Source organism: Asparagus officinalis, unplaced genomic scaffold (genome assembly GCF_001876935.1).
Source record: "Asparagus officinalis unplaced genomic scaffold, Aspof.V1 AsparagusV1_Un494, whole genome shotgun sequence".
Classification (NCBI taxonomy): Eukaryota; Viridiplantae; Streptophyta; class Magnoliopsida; order Asparagales; family Asparagaceae; genus Asparagus; species Asparagus officinalis.
The window spans coordinates 64,053-76,817 of record NW_017972759.1 but is presented as its reverse complement, the minus strand read 5'-3'; the positions used below and the strand labels follow the sequence as shown (position 1 = coordinate 76,817).

At 35.7% G+C, this 12,765-nt stretch overlaps 1 long non-coding RNA gene across 3 annotated transcripts in view; it reads left to right on the top strand.

Annotated features, from left to right (window-relative positions):
• Positions 1-752: 752 nt before the first annotated feature.
• The window catches only part of LOC109827881, an 18,970-nt gene continuing 6,957 nt past the window's right edge, over positions 753-12,765 (top strand). For all 3 annotated transcript variants that reach the window (XR_002243531.1, XR_002243530.1, XR_002243529.1), the window contains exons 1-2: positions 753-916; positions 2,345-2,407. This is a non-coding gene — a long non-coding RNA (uncharacterized LOC109827881). The remainder of the gene's footprint in view (positions 917-2,344; positions 2,408-12,765) is intronic.

The following is a 12,765-nucleotide window of genomic DNA, read 5'->3' as shown; positions in this document are numbered from 1 at the left end:
GGGGGGGTACAAAAGTATCGCACCGCAACCGAATAAGCTTTGTTTCGCATTTGAAACAAACCAGTCCGCCTTCATCACCGTAACTTGGGCAAGTCAATTACCATGTCACCGTCACTACAGAGTGCAGTACAAAAGTACTATAAATAACATCCTCAGTACAATTGTCTTGGAACAAGAATCCCAAATTAATCAACATCATTCCGCCCCAGATTAAACCACAGATCGATACGTGTCAGCGAAGCAGCAGGTCCTCCAAGATGCTGACACGTCTCCAACTCAGGCTCCTAGTTTTTCTAATCGGGTGCACGTTACAAAAGCAAAGCCAGTTGGTGCAAAGGACACTCGCTGAGCCAGCCCCGCGAAATATTTTACAAACTGCCCCTTTGCTTTGTCTCCTGATATTTTCGACGCTCTCCTGTGCTGAGACAACGTGGAAGTCGATGAAACCTTTCGGGCTTTTTTTTTTTTGAAGGGTTCACCATTTCAATCATCTCTGCTGCAAATTGTTATTTTTAATTATTAAATATGGTGTCCTTCCTAGATATTTTCTTCTTTCCTCCTAACCCTAAGCATCAATATAAGGGCATTCACTCGTAGGCGGACCTCGTGCCCCTCTGCTCTTTCTCTCTCTCTCTCTCTCTCTCTCTCTCTCTCTCTCTCTCTCTCTCTTCAAGGCACAGTTTGATCTGCCTCCTTTTTCTCTCTCTCTCTCTCTCTCTCTCTCTCTCTCTCTCTCTCTCTCTCTCTCTCTCTCTCTCTCTCTTCAAGGCACAGTTTGATCTGCCTCCTTTTTCTCTCTCTCTCTCTCTCTATTCTCTCCTTAGTGATTACTGCTTTATGTCAAGATCTAATTAATCTCTTTTTTCTTTCTTTTCTTCTTCCTCGGATGCAATACGGTGATTGGCGCAGATTACAGGTGAATAACTGTTTATAACTCCTATTCAATCTTCAGATGTACCATTATTGTGACCATGCATCATACTGCTTGTGATTATTGCCTCCTCAGATACAATTGTTGCCCAATTACTGTATTCTGGTTAGTTTATAATATAGCTTCGCATTTTGTCGAAGGCACTCTATGAAATGTATTTTAGATCAAATAAGTTAATAACCCTTAATTAGGACTCGTCATGTATACCTTTCTATTAGCTTTGGTGTTTGATTTGAGGCATTTCCTTCATCATCGTCATCATTCATCAATCCCTAATCCACTCTAATCATCATGGTCTTCCTTAATGGTTAGATAAAGAGAATGCTTGGCGCAAATCTTTTATAAGTATGTCTGTGCATATGCTCAGATCATATATATGCCTACGGAATCGTGGCGATTATGGCAATATCATTAAGTGTGCTCCATCGTCCTTCTATTTTCCCATGTAGATGGGGTTTAGTCTATAGGAAATTACTTGGTATGAAAATTTCTTTGAATTAACCAACCAAATTAAGTTTTATAACCCGCTGTTAGTATGATGTTAACAAAAAACTAAACTTTGAGCCAACATTATAAACAACAAAATATGAACAATAGGGGCCATTCTTTAGGACCTGTCGTAAAATTAAAAATAACTGCCATTAATTGTAACTATATACATATCTGATGCTCAAGGAACAAGCTCCAATTTCCCTAGACTAGAGAAACATCTTTGATGACATGAAATGGTAAGTGTACCATGACAAAAAAGGGACATCCCTGATCTTATTATTTATCAAAGAGTAAACTGAGATAATCTTTGGATGCATTTTTATAATTATCTATGTGGAATAAAATTTGACACTTGAATTACATTTTATTTCTAGGAGGTCCATGCTTTTCATAGAATAGTAAACCACATATGCAAATTAAACAATCTTGACCTAGACACTTAATTAAGCCAAAATGCTTGTGTTTATTTTCTATACTTATGTTGTTTCACATTTCAAAATATATTATATAAAGTAGAAACTCTACCATTTTAGGAATACGCCTTTGTATTTATGTTCTTTGCCTTTGAATCTAGTTTGTGTTAATCTGCGAACATCTAAATCAATATTGGTTTATCTTACATAGGCTATTCTTTGTCATGACGTTTTTTTTTCTTATTTATTTATTTATTTTGACTATGTTGATGTATGTTGGGCTCTGCAGAAAAAGTGTATGTCCTATTGTTCTTTTTTGATCATCTTTTGTTTGTTCTGTTAAAATGTGCTTTTGTTTGTAAAAGTTTTGCATGAATCTAGGATTAAGTTGTTTGCCTGCTAAATGGTCGATATTCCATTATGGAAACATCTAAGTTTTTGGACCTTCTTTCCAGATGATTGCACCCTATATCTAATATAACACGATTTATTTTGCTATATGATTTAGTTCTTGACGAAGGAGGCAGTCGGCTTGAAGCAACAATTGTATAATTTGCAAGAAAAATCAATGGTATGTCTCCTTTGATCTGTTCTGGTAAATATAGGGACTTATGCCAATCTATATTAAGTACCAGACGTTTCACACATGCAATTACACAATTACTCATGGAAGCTAAAATTTTCATAGATTTACACGAACAAATTTTCATTTGAATTTTATATGGAAGTAATTTTATATAAATCTACAATTAGAGCTTTATGTTTGAAAGAAAATTCCTTAGTGTAGGACATGATTCAACCTAAGCTCCATGTCCCCTCACTAACTTTCAAGCAAAAGAAGTAATGCCATCCTTGCATGGGATAAGGTTTCACATTATATAACTTGAGATTCGCAATAGAATATCTTCTTTTATTAGAAAATTTAAAAATTTACGGTATGCTTCCATTAGGTTAATAGTTTTGCATAAATTTGAAAGTGGCCGTTGAATGTTAAGGACCAGCTCCTCCATCTCATTGTATGCTGATATTTGTTTTGCAAGACGTGTAAGCAAATTCTGAGGTTTGCTCATATTTGTTATTACATTTGGTTTAGCTGACTGAATAGGGAAGCAATGAAATCTTGTAAAGTAGTAATGTCGCTTTCCAGTCACAATTAATAATCAACATGAGTCATTGTAGAATAACTTCTAATGGACATAATTAAAACATTTTTCCTCTTTTTTTTTTGAAGAAATGCCATTTCACTAATAGGTAAAATAAAATTTCAAATATTATATCATAACTTGTAATGGTAATAATTGGATAATGAGTTATATTATAATTTTTAGCTACTATGTAATGGAGTATTTTTGGGTAAAGGCATGAACATTAAAAATTTTCCATGAAAGATGACTTCTTTTATTGTGTTTTGTTTGCTTCACATAATTCTAATCTGAAGCTAGTTAGCACTGTTGCTTATTATGGCTGATGGAGTTTTAAATATACAACCCTCTACACAAAGGAAACTTTTATTAATAGAACACTAGAAAGTACAATACTTGCTCTTACAAGAGCACCTCACTTTCACACAACTTTTTATTTTGGTGAACACTCACACAAGCCTACACTATACACTCAAGCTTTCAAGCTTACTTTTTGCTTGCTTACTTGCCCAAATGAGAGCCCAAGACCCCTATTTATAGTTGCTTAAGAGGGCTAGGAAGTGTGTGGAAGAATCAATCCTAGTCATGCATTATTACCATATTCTACACACTTCTCCTAAAAGATCTTCTTTCTACATCCTTCTATAATTTTCTATTAAAAATATATTTCTTCCACATTTGTTGAGAAGCTTCCATAGTCTTGGGCTTAGATGGAATGGATTTGGGCTTTTATTTTCCCTGGGCTGAAAATAGATTGGGCTTTGAAATGGGCTACTGTTGATCTTCAACACTCCCCCTCAACACCAGCTTTCATTTCTCACAAGTCCAAGCTTCTTCTTAAGCTTAAAAAATGTTTCTGTCTTCAATGGCTTGGTGATGATGTCAGCGATTTGATCTTCAAACTTACAATATGTCAGTATCACAGTCTTCTTTTTAACTTGATGTCGGATAAAATGATATCTTGTCTCTATGTGTTTGCTTCATTCATATGCTACCGGAATTTTGGTAAGTGTAATAGCTGACTTGTTGTCGATGAGAATCTCTGTCGATGCTTCTTGTTGGTGTTACAATTCCTTCATCAGACTCATGAGCCATATTGCTTGACACACACATGTCGATGCTGCTATGTATTCTGCTTCGCAACTTGATAGAGAGATAACATACTGCTTCTTTGATGACTATGGGAATGTTGCTGATCTGATATTGAACATGTAGCCAGATGTGCTCTTTTTTCATCTAAATCTCCATCATAATCGCTGTCGGTGTAGCCGACTAATCTTGAATCTGCAGATTGTGTATAAAATAATCCTTGATCAATACTTCCTCGGACATACCTGAGAATTCTCTTGGTTGTCTTGAAATGCTCTTGCCTTGGCTCCTCCGTGTATTTGCTCACCAGTCCTACAGCGAACACTATGTCGGGCCTAGTGATGGTTAGGTAGCGCAAGCTCCCGACTAAGTTCTTGTATAGAGTTGGATCAATAAAGCTTCCTGGTGATTCTCGCCTCAGCTTCACTCCGACTTCTGCAGGAGTTGTAACTGGATTGCAGTTGCTCATGTTGAACTTTTGGAGGATCTCCTTTGCATACTTCTTCTGAGAGATGAAGATTCATTTCTCTGATTATGACACTTTTACTCAAAGAAAGTATGATATTTCTCCAATGTCAGTCATCTCGAACTCCTTGATCATGTTCTTCATGAACTCCTTGAACATTTTTGGATTGTTTCCGGTGAAGATCATGTCGTCCACGTAGAGACATATGATCATAATGTCTCCATCCTTCTTCTTGGTATAGAGAGAGTGCTCATACAGACTGTTGGAATCCGTTCTTCTGGAAGTATGCATCAATTCCGGCATTCCATGCTTTAGGTGCTTGCTTCAGCCCATACAATGCCTTCTTCAGCTTATAAACCTTGTCTTCTTGATTCTTCATCACGTACCCAGGTGATTGCTCGATGTAGACTTCTTCTTCTAGATAGCCATTAAGAAAGGTTGACTTCACGTCCATCTGATAGACCGGTTCTGTGCTACCTATGTGATAATGAGTCGAATAGTGTCGATCCTCGTGACTAGTGTGAACACTTCTTCATAGTCAACTTCTTCTCGCTGACTATAGCCCTTTGTAATAAGTCTGGCCTTGTATTTCTCGATTCCGCCATCTTGATTTGTCTTTGTCTTGTACACCCACTTTACTCCAATTAGTTTATGGTCTTCAGGTAAGGTAGTGAGCTCCCATGTGTCATTTCTCTTGATTGCCTCGATCTCGTCGTCCATGGCTGATGCGACATAAATATGTATCAAAAGTTGCAAGTGCACAACTAATTACATTATAGTATAAAAAGTTATCGATCCCACGAGGAAGGTGTTTGTAGGAGAAAATTAGATTCGGTTCTTATGTTTTGTACGTGACAATTAGGAGTGATAAAAAAAATATGATTATGGGGAGTTATGAGTAGTGTCGTAAATATGTACAAAAGTCAATAAATGAGATTTTAGATGGTAGAAATAAAGAGTGGATGTGATAAAAGAATAAATGAAAACATAAGGAAAGAAAAATAAAGGAAATAAAAATCAAGAAACAAATAAGAAAAAATCAAGAACTAAGGAAAATCAAGAAAGAAAAGATGAAGGATTCAATTAAAGATATGAGAAATCTAGATTGAATCCACTAGCTAATTTCAATTATAAAATATAAACTATTCTTTTTTTATCATATTTTACTTTAGATTTATTAAGCATAGACTATCAAACCATTTAAGAAAAGTATAACCTATCAAATTATCATCTAAGCAAAATTAATATTTATGACAAGAAAAATAACTAGATAATAATTCTAGAATTTATAAGCATAACATATCAAACCACTCAAGATAAGCATAAATTATCAAATTCTTCTTCTACCAATTAGTTCTCTAGTTGATTATCCTATACATGATTATTTTAAGCATAAGAGAATAATTCATACAATATAAAGGAAGTAAAGCTAATTTCATACAATTCTAAGATTCCTATAAGAATTAATTCCACATCTTAAGAAATAAAACAAGGAATAAAAAGAATAAGAACTAATTACAAAGAAAAGAAATAAGAACAAGGAACTTTACACTATGAACAAGAAAATCTAACTAAATTGCAAAAGAAATAAAAGTGCAAGAAAATAAATCTACTCTACAAATTAAAAATACATAAAATAAAGATAATAAATCTACTCTACAAGACATGAATGTAAATCTAAACTAATAAGCAATAAGAATGAAATTACTAAAAAGAAATAAAAAATAAAAGAGAAAAATAAAATAAAAGCAAAGTTTCAAATTGATCTTCATCTTCTTCATCATCATCAAATAAAGAGAAGAAAATTTAAAGTGGTGAAAACAATTCTTTTATTAATTACAACAAAAAATTATAATTTTTAGAAGGTATTCTCAATTAAGAGTAACCCTCCTCTCCAAATGGAGTTATAAAATTTTTCACACCTCTAACCCTCACTTTTTACCCTTATTTATAGTAAACATCAGTAAATGAGAGCCCTTCGATTGAAATCTTATCCAAAAACCATGAATTTTAGTCTTAGATTCGTAACTGCCTGTCGATGGTATCGATACCAGCATCGACAGGGGTATCGATACGGGCATCGATACAGGCATCAATGCCAGCATCGATGCCTCCATCGATGCTGGCATCGATGCCTTCTTCTCTCTGGTTTCTGTCCGAAGATTGCTCTTATATTTGTTCTTGGGCTTAGGCATTTGGACATTTCTTCTTCTTTTTTTGGATTTGGGCTTAGGCTTTTTGGCTCATGCTTGAGTTTTTCTTTCATTTAATCAATGGGTTTTTATTGAGAGATGTGATTTTTAGGCTTTATTCTTCATTAACCTGTAATTAAAGATAAAAACAATTATTAGTGGTATATTTATTCATTAAAAATAGATAACGAGGATATCAAATTGTAATAAAATATGATTATCAATGGCTTTTATCCACTTGTCTTCTTGAGCATCATCTTCATAACTGACCAAATCACATTTTGCAAACAAGCAGAATAGTGTGTAGTCCTCCATCATCTCGACAGTTTCTGTATCGTCGTACAGATCTCTTAGACTTCTCGTCCTCCTTGTTGCTCCCCCTAAAGAGCTTTTTTCACTTAAGCTGGATGGTGATGATGTCGGCGTCGATGTTGAGGTTGATAGAGCTGGACTATTTGGTGGACTTTGTTCTAGTCTTCCAACCTCCTGCAAGTTATCATCATTATCTTCAAAGAACATACCTTTAATGTTTTTTTCTTTATCGGTCCATTTCTAATAATCTTCTTCACTGAACTCCACGTCTCTTTAAATGATCATCTTCTTTGTAACTGGATTGTAGAGCTTGTATGCTTTTGTCCTCCTCTCGTACCCAACGAATATGCACTTTTCTTCTTAATCGTCCAACTTCTTTCTTTTCTGCTCCAGGATGTGTGCATATACAATACACCCAAACACCTTCAGGTGGTTGACACTTAGCTTGATGTTTCTCCACATCTCCAATGGTGTCTTGAACTTGACGCTCTTTGTCGGACATCGGTTGAGGAGGTAAACTGCACAGTCCACGGCTTCAGTCCAGTAAGTCTTCGGCAGGTACTTACTCTTCAACATGCTTCTAACCATATTAAGAATGGTACGATTCTTCCGCTCTGCTATGCCATTCTGTTGTGGTGTGTAGGCGACAGTGAGTTGATGAATTATCCTGTACTGCTTGTTGAAATTGTTGAATGCCTTCGAAGTGTATTCTCCGCCTCGATTTGATCTGAACATTTTGATGTGGTACCCACTTTGCTTTTCTACCATCTCCTTGAATTCTTTAAATTTCTCCAGAGCTTTGGATTTCTCTTTCAAAAAATAAATCCAAGTTTTTCTGCTATAATCATCAATAAATGTGAAAAAGTACCTATTTCCTCCAAGAGAGACAACTTCAAATGGTCCTACAATATCTGTGTGGACCAATTGTAGCAGTTCTGTTGCTCTTCTTGACTTTCCAACTTTGAAACTTCTTCTATGTTTCTTGCCCTTCATGCAACCTTCACATAGCTGGTCCGGATGATTGATTTACGGCAATCCTTTCACCATTTCTCCTTCCACAGAAGATTTAGGCCACTGAATGTGAGATGCCCAAATCCTAGATGCCAGAGCCAAGTCTTGTCTTTTATGATTGTCTTCAGGCACTTGATAGAGTCAGCATGAATATTTAAGGTAAATAGTCTATTTCTAGACATGTTCACCTCTGTAATAACTTCATTTTTGTTCTTAATAGTGAGAGCAAGGTCTTTTAGATGTATATCATAGTCTCTTTCAAGGAGCTGACCTAGTTTTAAAATATTATTTCGTAATACTGGAACATAGTAGACATCAGAGATGTACCTGTTCTCACCCGTCTTTGTCTGAATCATTATCTTCCCTTTGCCTTTCACTGGAATCTTTGATTGATCTTCAAAGGTGACATCTCCTTGTACAGTCTCGTTCAACTTGGTGAAAAACTCCTTGATGCCACACATGTGGTTACTCAGACCTGAATCCAGATACCAGATATCTTTATTCTTACTTTCATTCTCCTGGTACGTCAGCAAGATTTTTGAAGTGTCTTGCTGCTCTCTTTATACAAAGTTACTTATTTCTGTTACTTGATTTGATTTCTCCCAACATTCGTAGCTGAGATGGCCGTATCTCTTGCATTTGTAACATTGTGGCTGAGATCTATCCTTCTGGTAATTTCTTCCTTGTCCTCTTCCTCGTGTGCCACGACCTCGTCCTCGATCGAATGATCGTTCACGATCTCTATTTCGATCTTAATTTTCATGGTCTCCTTGGTACTGTCTCTTACGACCTTGCTAGAAGTTTGAGCCACCTCGAAAAGAGCCTCTGCCTCTGTAGCCTCCACGTCCTCTTCGACTATCTTCTTTGATAGTCATCTTACTCTGCAAGGCTTGCTCTAGATTTTCCGCTTGATTTGAACTGATATTTATATCTTGTTCATAAGCTTACAGAGAACCTTGTAGCTCATCAGTAGAAACTTCGGAAAGATCTTTAGACTCTTATATTGCTGGAATAATATATTTGAATTTAGAGCCTAAAGTCCTATTGTCCTAAGTATCTTCTCCATAATTCTTACATCATTAATTGCTTCTCCATTTCTCTTCATTTGATTAGTTATTGTCTAAACTCTACTAAAATAGTCTGATATTGATTCTGTAGCTTTCATCTTCAAATTTTCAAATTCAACTCGTAATGCTTGGAGGTGTACCTTTTTGGCTCTTTCCGCACCTTGATAGGATTTTTATAAAATCTCCCATGCTTCTTTAAAGGACATGGCGTTGAAAATCTTCTCAAATGCTGATTCATCTACGCCTTGGAATATTAGGAACAAAGCTTTTTTGTCTCTTTTTCTAACCTCCTTCAGCTCACTCTTCTATGTGACGGTGAGAGTTGCTTCTACTGCAGGTGACTCTGGTTCAGTGTAGTCATTCTCCACAAGCTCTCACAAGTCTTGTGAGCCGAGCAAGACTTTCATCTGGATACTCCAGTTGTCGTAATTAGTCTTCATGAGCTTCGAAATCTATGGCTGGATCATGTTCATCATCTCGTACACGAGCACCTTCGATTGGCCCGGCTAGATCGAATCTTACTCTAATACCACTTTGATGGAATTTATAGAATACAACCCTCTACGCAAAGGAACCTTTTATTGATAGAGCACTAGAAAGTACAATACTTGCCCTTACAAGAGCACCTCACTTTCACACAACTTTTTATTTTGGTGAACACTCACACAAGCCTACACTACACACTCAAGCTTTTAATCTTACTTCTTGCTTGCTTACTTGCCCAAATGAGAGCCCAAGATCCCTATTTATAGTTGCTTAAGAGGGCTAGGAAGCGTGTGGAAGAATCAATCCTAGCCATACATTATTACCACATTCTACATACTTCTCCTAAAAGATCTTCTTTCTACATCCTTCTATAATTTTCTCTTAAAAATATATTTCTTCCACATTTGTTGAGAAGCTTCCATTGTCTTGGGCTTAGATGGAATGGGTTTGGGCTTTTATTTTCCCAGGACTGAAAATTGGTTATTCTTTGAAATGGGTTAGTGTTGATCTTCAACAATGGCAAGGACACTAAACAGTACACATTAGCCTCATGACTTCTTTTCTATTGAGTACTAGCGAAAAGTAGTATTTTCTCTAGTTTGATTGATGGATAGTATTAATGGGGTTTATGAATATGAGATCATGTTAGTTAATCATTGAAAAAACCCCAAGTTCATTGCAGTTTAATGTAATTTATCCAAAGATGTTGGTCGACTTACTTGCATGAAGAGTTTAGGTATTGAGATCAATTAGAAGCGAGTAGCATAGTAGTTTATTAATTAATCAAATTATAGCAATGGCTGCGGCAAAATTCTGAAGGTCCAGCAAGAGATATGTTGAAATTAAGATGATCTTGTTAGGCTTTGTTCCCTTGAATATGCTACGGTTCAAACATGTGACGCACCTGGGTTCATCCTTTTTTTTTTTCTTGTTCATCTTGTCTACATGATCAGGAAGAGGATCTCCTTTCCTGAACAATAAGGGTGTACACGGTTCAGAAATGTGACGCACTTGGGTTCACACAAGGCTGCAGTCTAAGGTGAATCTAAAAATGTCAAACCTATCATGCACTAACATCGTACAATAACTTGTTTCACCATCACAGTTACTATCTCTCTATTGGAATCAACAAATAGGTGAATGTACAAAACATGCAAAAAATAATGAAGTAGTACAATAAACAGAATAAACACAAAGGAAGTGTATAAATAACCATCATCAGAGCCCAACTGAAATAGAATAAAATAACTCCGAATCTGGAATAATTGTAATATGTCTCAACACAAGAGTCAAATAAAATGCCACTAAGGTACTCAGCCTCTACAAAATAAAAAATACAAACTCTAATGTTAGAAAAATAAACAACTATTATGGAGCTCTAAAAATAACTACAAATATAATATAATAGATGAAAACTAGAATGCAACTCCACCAACCTGCGACTCTCCATGCACTTGACTCGTTATCTAAAAGGGGGAAAACAACGAGCGTTAAAGCTTTAGCGAGATCATCTCCACTACCCCATGGAGAATGGAGTATATAAAAAAAATACTATTAGTACATATAAATATAAAATTATCTATACTACACTAAGTAAAAATTGGTATTTAGAAACCCACAACACGAGAATTAGTACGTCGAGCGAAATAATCCAAACAAGAAAACCTTCATGTATATACCATGTATTAAATTGTGAATCGCTAAATGCTAATTCTAATCCTATAAATGAAAAACAACACATACCAGAAATACTACAACTCCAAACCTCAACCATGATAAACCAACATAAACATCTCTATAGATCATGCCATGTATGGCAAGTATCCATAAATATACCCTACTCTGGGGTAATCTAACATGTGATCATCACTACAACTGTGTATGTATGTGTGTGTGTGTGTGTGTGTGTTATATATATATGTATGTATGTATATATATATATATATATATCAACATGAAATAACGATACTCTTGTAAGTTACTCACAATATCATGTGAAAACAACATCCTTACTCAATCACGTTCTACGGAGATAGGTAAATCACCATATTCCGGAATGATGCATCCAGATGATCGTACAATGGAGTGTAGAAATATCAGCCCAATCCGAAAACCCCGACCATCTTCGAGTATGGTATAACTGCGATCTCATTGCGATAAAACGTCCAACTCTAAGTGTGGTATAGGCGTGGTCTCATTGCGGGCAAACTACTCATCACTTAGCATCCACCATTGATGAATTATGTGTTATATATGTGTGTTATTCCAACACTATTAACTCAATCATGTATTATGCATCTCAATTTAACATATGAACTCAACTAAGAATATGTATTCAAGTGTTCGTGCACGTATCCGATGTGCGGATCTATATCTCATGTTCACAAACATCTCAGGTGTTAAACAGATAACAAACAACACACTACAATATGAGTTGATTGAGAAAATCCCTTGAATTCAACAAATATAACTCAAAACATGCACATGCATATGTATGCGGGTCGGTCGATCGGGCATGCTTCGCCGGCCGGTCGCTTCGCCGATCGACCGGCCAGAGGCCCTGAGCCTGTTTTATTTATCGTGTTTGTGATTCTAACTTGTTTAACTTGCTGTAAAACATGTAAAAGACATTGTAAATATTTTTTAACACTATTGAAGTTAATCTAACACATGAAACAAGAATTATTACATGAGATATCATATACAAACCCTAACATGTACAAAAACATCAAAACGTTGAGAAAATAATTAAAACTCATTTAAAACTCATGTTTAATTACTTTCATATCTCAATTTACCTCAAATAACTTGTTCATAATCTTTTAAACACGAAAAGATCATATCTTTATCTCATATATTATAAAAAAAAACTATTTTTATGCATGAAAATAAGTTTTAAGCTCAATAAAACCAAATCAAATCTCATTAAAACAATTTAAAACATGGGTGTAGGGTTAGCAGAGATGAAACTCGCCTAAAAAACTTGTTGAAAGCCCGAAAGTGCAACACAACTCAGATCCCCTTAGCCACACGCCAACAATTTTGCCTTCACGTCGAAAATTGCTTCACAAATCTCTTGGAATCTCTAAGATTGGATCGAGGGTTTATGAGGGAGATGGTGACTGCTAGGGTTCAAGAGTTTTGATATAAGAGGGGTGAAATTC